This window comes from Coccinella septempunctata, chromosome 3 (assembly GCF_907165205.1).
Source record: "Coccinella septempunctata chromosome 3, icCocSept1.1, whole genome shotgun sequence".
Classification (NCBI taxonomy): domain Eukaryota; kingdom Metazoa; phylum Arthropoda; class Insecta; order Coleoptera; family Coccinellidae; genus Coccinella; species Coccinella septempunctata.
The window spans coordinates 18,019,861-18,030,562 of NC_058191.1; positions in this window are offsets into that span (position 1 = coordinate 18,019,861).

Sequence of the window (10,702 nt, forward strand, 5' to 3'; positions counted from 1 at the left end):
CGACTTTCGCCAAGTAAACGAGGTCAGCCGTAAAGATGCGTACCCACTACCATATATCTCGGCCATACTCGACCGACTACGAGCCGCAAAATATATTTCGAGTATCGATCTAAAGCAGGGATATTGGCAGATTCCGTTAGCAGAAGAATGTCGACCAATTACCGCTTTCACTGTACCATTTAGGGGTTTGTTCCAGTTCAAAGTTATGCCCTTCGGATTACACTCAGCGGCCGCAACGTTCCAACGACTATTGGATAGCATCATCGGACCGGATATGGAACCCCAAGCATTTGCATACCTGGATGATATCATCGTCTTGGATAAAACATTCGAGGAGCATTTAGAAAACCTACGAGAAGTATTTCGCCGACTTCGAGAGGCCAACCTACAGTTTAACCCAGAGAAGTGCGAATTTGGAAAACGCGCCCTCAAATACTTAGGTCATGAGGTCACGGCCGAGGGAATCCGTACCGATCCGGACAAGGTTAGGGCCATCTTGGAAATGAAAGCACCTACTACCGTTCGTGCATTGCGACGATTTTTAGGCGTTTGTTCCTGGTACCGAAGGTTCATAGCTGATTTTTCAAAAGTAGCAACTCCGTTAACGAGCTTGTTGAGGAAAGGAAGAAGATGGTCCTGGGGTGAAGCTCAACAAAAATCCTTCGAGGATCTAAAGAAATGTCTCACGGAATCCCCAGTACTAGCATGTCCCGATTTCGATCGAACCTTCCAATTGCAAACAGATGCTTCAGAAGACGGACTTGGAGCGGCGCTATTACAGAACCAAGAGGGACACGACCGTATAATCGCCTACGCCAGTCGCACGTTACAACCTGCTGAACGTAACTACTCCGTCACGGAAAAAGAATGTTTGGCTATGGTATGGGGAATCGAGAAAATGAGGCCTTACTTGGAAGGATATCATTTTACCGTCATTACCGATCACCAGAGTCTGAAATGGCTTCATTTCATCAAGAGCCCAACAGGACGTATAGCCCGGTGGAGTGTTTTTCTGCAGCAGTACGATTTTGACATCAAGTACCGAAAGGGAGTCCTGAATAAAGTGGCCGACGCCCTATCCCGAGATCCTTTGCCGGAGCCGACCAACACAATACACACCCCCAAAACCGGAAAGGAAGAGAAGGGTACACAGAACTGTTCTTGGTACGACCGGAAAATAGAGGAAGTCCAACAGCAACCAGAAAATTATCCAGACTATGCGGTCCGAGAAGGAAGACTTTTTCGCCATTTCTGGGATTTTAGCGACTTAAAAGAAGAGGAAGATACAGAACCCTGGAAATTGTGTGTACCGACCTATCAACGGGAAGCTATCTTGAACGAAAACCATGACGGCAGGACACCTAGGGATCGCTAAGACCGCCGCTCGCATAGCCCGCCACTACTACTGGCACAATATGTATCGAGAAATCAGCAAGTACGTCCGGAACTGCCCCACCTGTCAGGCGTATAAAGCACTGCAACAACAACCACCAGGAAAAATGCAGCCGAGCCCGGTCTCCCAACCATGGGAAACTGTGAGCACAGATATGATAGGATCGCCACCCCGATCATCTACAGGGAACGTTTACCTGGTTATGTTCCACGACCGTTTTACTAAATGCCTGCCTGCCGACCTATTCGCCGGGTCACCGCAGCGGCCGTAACCAAAGCACTTTATGAAGAGATCATCACTCGCTACGGGTGCCCCAAAACAGTCATCTCCGATAATGGGTCACAATACCCTGGCAAGCTTTTTCGTGGAATGATGGATGAAATGGGTATTCAACATCGAGTCACACCAGTTTATACACCCCAGTGTAACCCCGTAGAGAGGGCAAACCGAACCTTGAAGACCATGATAGCGCAGTTTTGCGAGAACAATCATAAGCATTGGGACAGCCATCTGCATGAACTCACTTTCGCCCTCAATAGCTCCCGCCAGGAATCCACAGGCTCTACTCCCGCCTTCTTGAACTTCGGCCGAGAATTGGAAGCTCCAAAGACGATCTATCGCGAGGCCACGAAGGACTACAGAGAAACCGATGACACCGACCCTAGTCCGACCACCATACAAGAACGCACCAACCGCTTGGGTAGACTACAAGAAATCTTCACTCTAGTACATCGACACTTGGCCCAGGCTTTCGACAAACAGAAAAAGCACTACGACCTACGACCTATCGAGAAATCAGCAAGTACGTCCGGAACTGCCCCACCTGTCAGGCGTATAAAGCACTGCAACAACAACCACCAGGAAAAATGCAGCCGAGCCCGGTCTCCCAACCATGGGAAACTGTGAGCACAGATATGATAGGACCGCCACCCCGATCATCTACAGGGAACGTTTACCTGGTTATGTTCCACGACCGTTTTACTAAATGCCTGCCTGCCGACCTATTCGCCGGGTCACCGCAGCGGCCGTAACCAAAGCACTTTATGAAGAGATCATCACTCGCTACGGGTGCCCCAAAACAGTCATCTCCGATAATGGGTCACAATACCCTGGCAAGCTTTTTCGTGGAATGATGGATGAAATGGGTATTCAACATCGAGTCACACCAGTTTATACACCCCAGTGTAACCCCGTAGAGAGGGCAAACCGAACCTTGAAGACCATGATAGCGCAGTTTTGCGAGAACAATCATAAGCATTGGGACAGCCATCTGCATGAACTCACTTTCGCCCTCAATAGCTCCCGCCAGGAATCCACAGGCTCTACTCCCGCCTTCTTGAACTTCGGCCGAGAATTGGAAGCTCCAAAGACGATCTATCGCGAGGCCACGAAGGACTACAGAGAAACCGATGACACCGACCCTAGTCCGACCACCATACAAGAACGCACCAACCGCTTGGGTAGACTACAAGAAATCTTCACTCTAGTACATCGACACTTGGCCCAGGCTTTCGACAAACAGAAAAAGCACTACGACCTACGACACCGCGCTTGGAGATGCCATATCGGTGATAGGGTGATGAAGCGGGAGCATCCTCTCGTGCTCCGTTAACGATTTTACCGCAAAATTAGCCCCTAAATTCACCGGACCGTTTACTGGTTGCCGGGTGCTGTCACCCGTGGTTTATGATTTGCGGGATGAGCGCGGAAAGTTAGTCAGGCAGATCCACGTCAAGGATCTCAAACCCTACAATGAACCCCTCAACTATTTTCCAAAAAGAATGCCCAAGTCGACCAAATCACTGAAGATGAGACCACCACAGAGGAAAAGGGAATGGAAACCGCTGTTCCCCGACCTTGTGGTGGTCAGGCCGATAAGTCCGCTACCCCCAACTCCTCCGCCGCTTCCGCCTACCAGGGAGGAATTAATGGCTGAATTCGGCCATTTGCTTTCCCAGACACCTCCGGGAGAGGCGAACTGGACGCCGTATATGCAAAACCTGGCCAGGAACCTGCGCCCGGTAAATTGGCCGGCAGACAAGTATTTCCGACTGAAGCTGCTTGTGGGAGGACCACATCGGTGGATCAAAATCCCGGCCAATATTTAGCGCCTACTTTATTTTTTTTTGTTTTGTTCGTTCCGCCGCATTAAAGTTAATTTGAAGACTGCCTTTACTTGTTTTTGTAGACCTTTGTCCCGTGTGCTTCCAGATTATTCAATATGGGAGATGCAAACGTATTGGTGCTGCAGGAGGAAGTAGACTTGGAGGGAGACGTTACACCGCCGGTTCCAGACTCCCAAGAGAAGACCCCGGTTTATCTACCGGTAGCAAGGTACACTTTGTGCTGGCGCTGCGGATACCCAGACCACGACCGGCGAACCTGCAGAAGGACCCCGTTGATGTTCTGCTCCAGGTGCGGACAGGTGGGAATCCGGTCCAGGGATTGTGGGTGCCCAAAGAAAGCCACCGAAAGGCCCAGGAAGAAGGACGCTGCAGTGCAGTGCGAGTTAATCCGGGTGACCGCATCCGGGGCTCCAGCCTGGTCACCCGGAAAGTGACAGTTCTTTTTGTTTTTTTCTTTTTTTTTGTAATTTTAGAATAAATTTTATTTTGTCGTAGAAATTATAAAAAAGTTTTTTTTTTAGCCGAAGAAGGAGGGTGATGTAACAAAGCAAATTTTCAATTAGTTTTGTTTCCGAATTATTTATTTTCATATTTCCGTAACGTGAATTGATTAAGTGGACCGGTTTCAGGCCGCGCGGATCCATGTGTTCCCGGATCGCGATGTCTTCAACGTGAGGTCAAGGGGGGATATCGTATACCGAATTTGTTTAATTGCGCATTTAACAATTGTACAAAAAAAGGGCCGTGCCGGGTATAAATTCGAGGGATTTCGTAAATTCAGTCAATGAAGCCAGAGTGTTCCGACCGTCCGAGAAGTATACTAGATAGTAAGTACATTCAAGGGTTACACATGGGCAAGGTCTCAGGTATGATTATTTTAATTACTCTTTTGGTTAATTTGCCGGTTTATTTCTTTTCCCACATACCCTTCTTTCCGCCGTGGAGTTGTGTAGTAGCTTCAAATAGCCTACACTACTCCATGGACTTTCCCAGTATGCGTAGGTGTGTACGCTAGCTTCAAATGGCACGTACATGCTTCCGTTTCATCCTTCCACCGTACCGCCCGGGTCCTGGAGGCCATGCATTAGGTTGAGACGGCCTGCATGTCTCCTGGTATCCTAGAAGAACAGATGTTAGCTTCAAACGGCCCATCCTACACTCTTGTCAGGTACGTTCCGCCGTCTCTAGCTCAGCCCTAGTTCCTAGAGGTGATCCATTAGCTTCAAACGGCCTGCATCTCTCTTGGGATTCCGAGTGTGCGGGAGTGTACGATGTTAGCTTCAAACGGCCCATCCTACACACCTGCCAGGTATGTTCCTTTGTTACCCCTTTTTTTACTCCGCCTTTCCCTAACCGTACCGCCCGAGTTCTTGGAGATTATGCATTAGCTTCAAACGGCCTGCATCGCTCCTGGAATTCCGAGTGTACAGAGGTGTACGATGTTAGATTCAAACGGCCCATCCTACACAACTGTCCGGTATGATCCCCTTCGAACTAGGCCACCCACCGGGGTTACGGGGGTGGGTACAGCAACGTGATTTCGGAACACCTTGGATTCCGAGGACACCCTTGCGGGTGTGTTCGTCGTCCTTGTTCCGTGGTTTAGTTTTTCCCTCGGTTCAATAAAGTATACCGGCAAACCGCCGTACGTCTTAACACCGGTCTCGCTTATAATAACCGACTTTGCCCATGTTACTACCCGCCGCTTGTACGCAACGTAGAGTTAACTTGCACTATTTCACTTACGCTCTTGCTTCATTCTAACTCCGACCGCTTCATCCCGCATTCTTACTTTGCTCACTCATCATGCTTTCATTCATCCGTCTCCAACAGAGTTTCTACATTAAAAGCACGTTACATCCCGCTTCTGCTTCTGCACCGCTTATTCACCCTATACCCTCTACGACATCATTATGTATATAGAAAGTATTGAATAGAAGTTTCATGTTTATTGTGTGTTTTATTTTTCTCCCGAGTAGAGTTTCTAAGATATTTCAGAGATAGGGGACTGTCCGAACATCTTACCCCTGGACATAACCTTCTCTGACTGTAGCTCCAGGTCACCTGTGGGATACCGCCTACAGGTTCCGAGTGTCCTCAACACTTTAAACTAGAGGTGGCGGAGAGGAAGATGATAACAGCTGGAGACAGGGGGTCGTCACACTTCAGGAGAAAATAACGGAAATTCCCCAAATAAACACCTGGTATGAATTAGATGAAGCAGTTGAAAAATTGGAAAATCAAATGAAAAAAGCCTATGAAGAAAGCACCAAGAGAATAAGGAAATCAATTCCGAAACATTCACATGGAGAAACGCCAAGGGATATAAAGGAACTTATAAAAAAGAACAGAAGACTTAGAAAAATCTACAGAATAACAAAACGAAAAGAAGACAAGAAGAAACTGAATAAGCATAGTCAGATATTGAAAAATGCTTCAACAGAACTGCGTAATAACAGATGGCACCAGAGGTGAACTGAATACAATAGATCACTCGGCTTGGAAAATGCAAAAACGCTTACGACGAGAACGGACAGTTATACCTCCACTGCATGGAGCAAACGGAATGGTATATACGAGACTTGAAAAAGCCGAAGCACTTGCCGACTCAATTGAGAGAGAAGCCAGAATAAACTACAGAAATTATTATGACAATGAAGATCTAGAAGAAGAAGTGGAGGCAAACGAAGAACTGATGATGGAACCACCGGTAACCGAAATCATTACAAAACCGGCTTCACCAACAGAGATCAAAGAGATCATAATGAAATTGAAAAACAGGAAAGCGCCGGGAGAAGATAGGATAACGAATTATATGTGTGGTAGCTTTAGTTCCAAGAAACGGCAGATTTTGTGCTCTCCGAGAGATTGTAATTTAAAACGGTTGTATCGGACCGAAAATTTTAATTATCATCCCTAAGTGTTTGTTGGTACAATGGTTGTGTACTGTTGGGGTTCTCCAGGAAAGAAATTCTGTTTACGAGGTTAAAGGGATCATTAAGTGGAAATAAACTACGATAAAATTACAACATTATCGACGCTTGGAGACGGTGTGTGTGTTGCATGTGTGTGATATCCACTGGAGGTTATCATCTCGTACCCGGTCTTAAGGAGAGCATACACCGGGCGAGTTCTCAGTGATGCATGGTGTTGAATTCAGCGAGGCTCAAAAAAAGTTCTTGAGCTCTTTATTCAAAAAGCACTGTGACGCACTGAGTACAGAATTGAAGAGAGAAGTCAGAGCATTGAGAGAGGAACTATATATACAGCGGAATAAGGTGCAATCACTCGAGGAGGAAAATCAAATATTAAGAAATCGAGTGAACCAACTGGACAGAAGATCAAGACAGAAAAATCTGATTATTCACGGGCTGAGCGGAGTGGATGGAATGGAAAAAAACGTAAAGAAAACTCTAGAAGAAAACTTAGAGGTGCAAATACCTCAATACGCGGTCAGTGACGTTCACAGATTGGGAAAAGATCAAAAGGGTCCTATTCTACTGGAATTGAACAGCAAAATAGTGAGACAGAGTATACTGCAAAAGGTGAGCAGGCTTAAGGGCACAGGCATATCAATTTCTCCAGATTATACAATGGAGGAAAGAGAACAGAGAAGGATCTTGGTTAAACGTATGAAGAAATCGATTGAAGAAGGAAACAGCGCACGTATCAAGGGTAATAAACTTGTAATCAATAACAGAGAATATACTTTGCAGCAGATTATAGAAGAAAACAGGGTTCATACTGACGTTGAGCGACCGGGGGCCCAGAGTTCGGTGCATAAGCAAAGAGAGTTGAGACCTAGACCAGCCAAGGGTCAGTAAGCAGTTTCCGTGGCCGTGAATATAGGATAGGGTAGTGGTTGTCATTTTGGTTTGTTGGTGGGTGGAGTTGAGGGGAGAGGGAAGTTTAATTTTTGCGATTCCGACTGTGAAGTTTGTGCAGATTCTATATTTGTTATCGGAATATTAATTCGTTAAAATTTTCAAAGTTGGTGTTCATCCACAGTGTCCAGAGGTGTTTCTCGTTGGTACTGCAGAAAACATCAGGTGAGCTTATTTTTCGTATCTCTTTTCTGATTTTTCTCATAGCGTATAAAACATTCGGCTTTATACCATAGTTTTATATTAGACTATTTCAGTGAAGATTCCTGAATATTTTATTATTTTCAAATTGTTCGATATTTTGAGATTTTTGAGTATAAAACCATGTCGGAAACCTCAGATAATGAGGGTTCCTACATGGAAGCGACCGATGCTGAAGTATTCAGCGAAGGCGAACACGAGGAGCTTGTGAAGATCAGAGAAGAAAATGGGCAGTTGAAAGCTCAAATACTCAAACTGACTGAAACTGTGTCACAGTTAGTCGGTGAGATGCGCCTCTTGAGGGAGGAAATGACCCGCAATAATATGCCGAAATCTCCCACTTACGCCGCAATCACAAAACCGGTAGCGGGTTCCAAGAATAATTCCCTTATAGGAATTGTTTCACAACCCGAAACGAGGAAAAATGATTCAACGCAGGTCGCGAAGGCCCCAAACGCGCCCCCATCTAAACGCGCGCGAAAAGACAGCTCCTCTTCTGATGAGGAGACTGTCAAGAAGGCAACGGAAGTGCCTAAAAGAGATAAAATTCCACCCATCACGATGATGGGCACCTCAGATTGGGTAGAGATATTTAAAGCTCTCTACACAAAAAGGATAAACTAAAACCGTGCAACTACAGTTAAAGACGGTATAAAAATCATCGCGTCAACCGTAGATGATTTTAGAAAAATCACAACATTCTTCGAGCAGCATGGTAAAGAATTATTTACCTACCAAATGGAGGAGGAGAAGATATATGCCGTTATTGGGCATTTACCAATCGACGCTGATCTTGCGTTGAATAAGGACGACCTGATATTCCAGGGAATATCAGACGCTGAGGTGTCCAGAATGACATCGAACAAGACAAAGAAGCCAATACCTCTCTACCTGGTTAAAACCCAGAAAAAGGAAATCTTCGAAGTGAAGCGACTCTACAACCTCTGTATTGTGGTTGAACATAAAAAGAGGCCTGAAAGTCCAAGCCATTGCTTTAGGTGCCAAAGGTACGAACATGAACAAAACAAATGCTCCTTCCCGTGGGGATGCGTGAAGTGCTCAGGAAGTCATAGCAGCAATGACTGCACACTCACCAGAAAAGGTGAGAGAGAAATGCCACATGCGTCTTATGTGGAGAAGAGGGCCATACAGCTAGCTACAAAGGATGTAGCGAGTTCAAGTTGGTGACCAGAAGGAAGAATTCCCGAAAATCAGCTGAACAGAAAAAGCAGGTAACAAAAACAACAACTTCTGAACAAAAAAATCAGGAAGTAGCGAAGACCCAACCTACAGAGCAGGAAAAGAAGAGGGAGACTCCAAAACCCGTTCAGAAAAAAGAAGGACAGAAGAAGCTTACAATGAAACTGGCTGTGAACAGTCAACAGGAAAAGAAAAGATATCTTCACGGAAAAAATTTTCAACAAAATAATGTTGAAAATTGAGAGGGAAATGGAGAAAAAACTCCAAGATTTATTTAGTAAACTGAATTAATGGACCTTACGAATATTAGGAAGAAATCCCTCAAGATAATCTCGTGGAACATAAACGGAATCAACACCCGGAAAGCCGAGATAGAAGAAATAATATCAGAGAGACAACCTGATATTATAGCCCTACAGGAAACAAGAATAAACCGGAACAGACGACTGAATTTCATGAATTATGAAACGTATAGATGTGACAGAATAACAAACACCGGAGGAGGAGTAGCAATATTGGTGAGAACAGATCTGAAACACTACTTCAAAAGCAGATCCGACGAAACACAAGGAGAAACAGAAACAGTTACGATTGTTGCCGAATTGAATCGTCAAAGAGTCGAAATTACCTCGGCGTATAAGCGACCACCAAACAATTTATTGGAAGAAGAGATAAAGAACATGTTGGAAGGGACAAACCCGAAAATCTGCATTGGGGATTTCAACTGTAAATCAGCAGAGCAGAGAATAGAAATGGCAAAAAACTCAAGGATTTCGCCGAAAAACAAAATGCCATAGTGATTAGACCAGAGTTACCGACATATCTTGCTTTTGGTATAGGAAAACCAGATGTAATAGATATCGCGATATTGAGAAATATAACTCAAGAATTCTCTATTGAAACTTTGGAAGATGGAACCTCAAACCACAATCCCGTCGAATTGACAATTGGAGAAGAGCAAAGAGAAAAACTGATGGAGATAAGAGAATATACCAATTGGGCTAAATACAGCCATTTAATACAATCGGAAATAACAGAAATTTCAACAATAAGCACTCCAGAGGATCTGGAATGTGCGGTTGATAAACTGGAAGAGATTATATTGAAAGCTTACGAAAAAAGTACGAGAAGAGTGAAGAGACCAGCACCAAGTCATCCTCATGGCGATACGCCTAAAGAAGTAAAAGATCTTATACGAGAAAATCGAAGACTAAGAAGAATATATCGGATGAATAAAAATGATTTGAATAGAAGGAACCTCAACCGACATAGCCAAGTTCTGATAAATGCCCTGAAAGATCTAAGAACAAGCAGATGGAACAAAAGGGTTCAAGAACTGAATACAATCGATCATTCTGCATGGAGAATGCAAAAAAGCCTACGAGGAGAAAATACTAAAATTCCACCCCTACACGGAGAAAGGGGAATGGCGTATACTAATACTGATAAGGCAGATGCATTGGCGGACTCGATCGAAAGAGAATCGAGAATAAATTACAGGATAGACGACGATAATGAAGATTTGGAAGAACTGGTTGAAGAAAATGATGAAGAAATGGATGAATTACAAGCGGCTGCTGAAATAGACAAGCCAACATCGCCAAATGAAATCAGGGAAATAATTAGAAGTTTGAACAAGAGGAAAGCTCCCGGAAGCGATAAAATAACGAATGTTATGTTAAAGAAATTACCTAGAAAAGGTATAGCCGCTCTAAAAAATATCGCGAATGGAATCATGAGGACAGAACACTACCCAGAAAAATGGAAAACAGCTGAAGTCATAGTATTCAATAAACCATTTAAAGAGAAGAAGTTCCCACAAAACTACAGACCGATAAGTCTACTGTCGGCGTAAGGAAAAGTAGTAGAAAGGATTATCGCCACGAGGCTAAATGAGG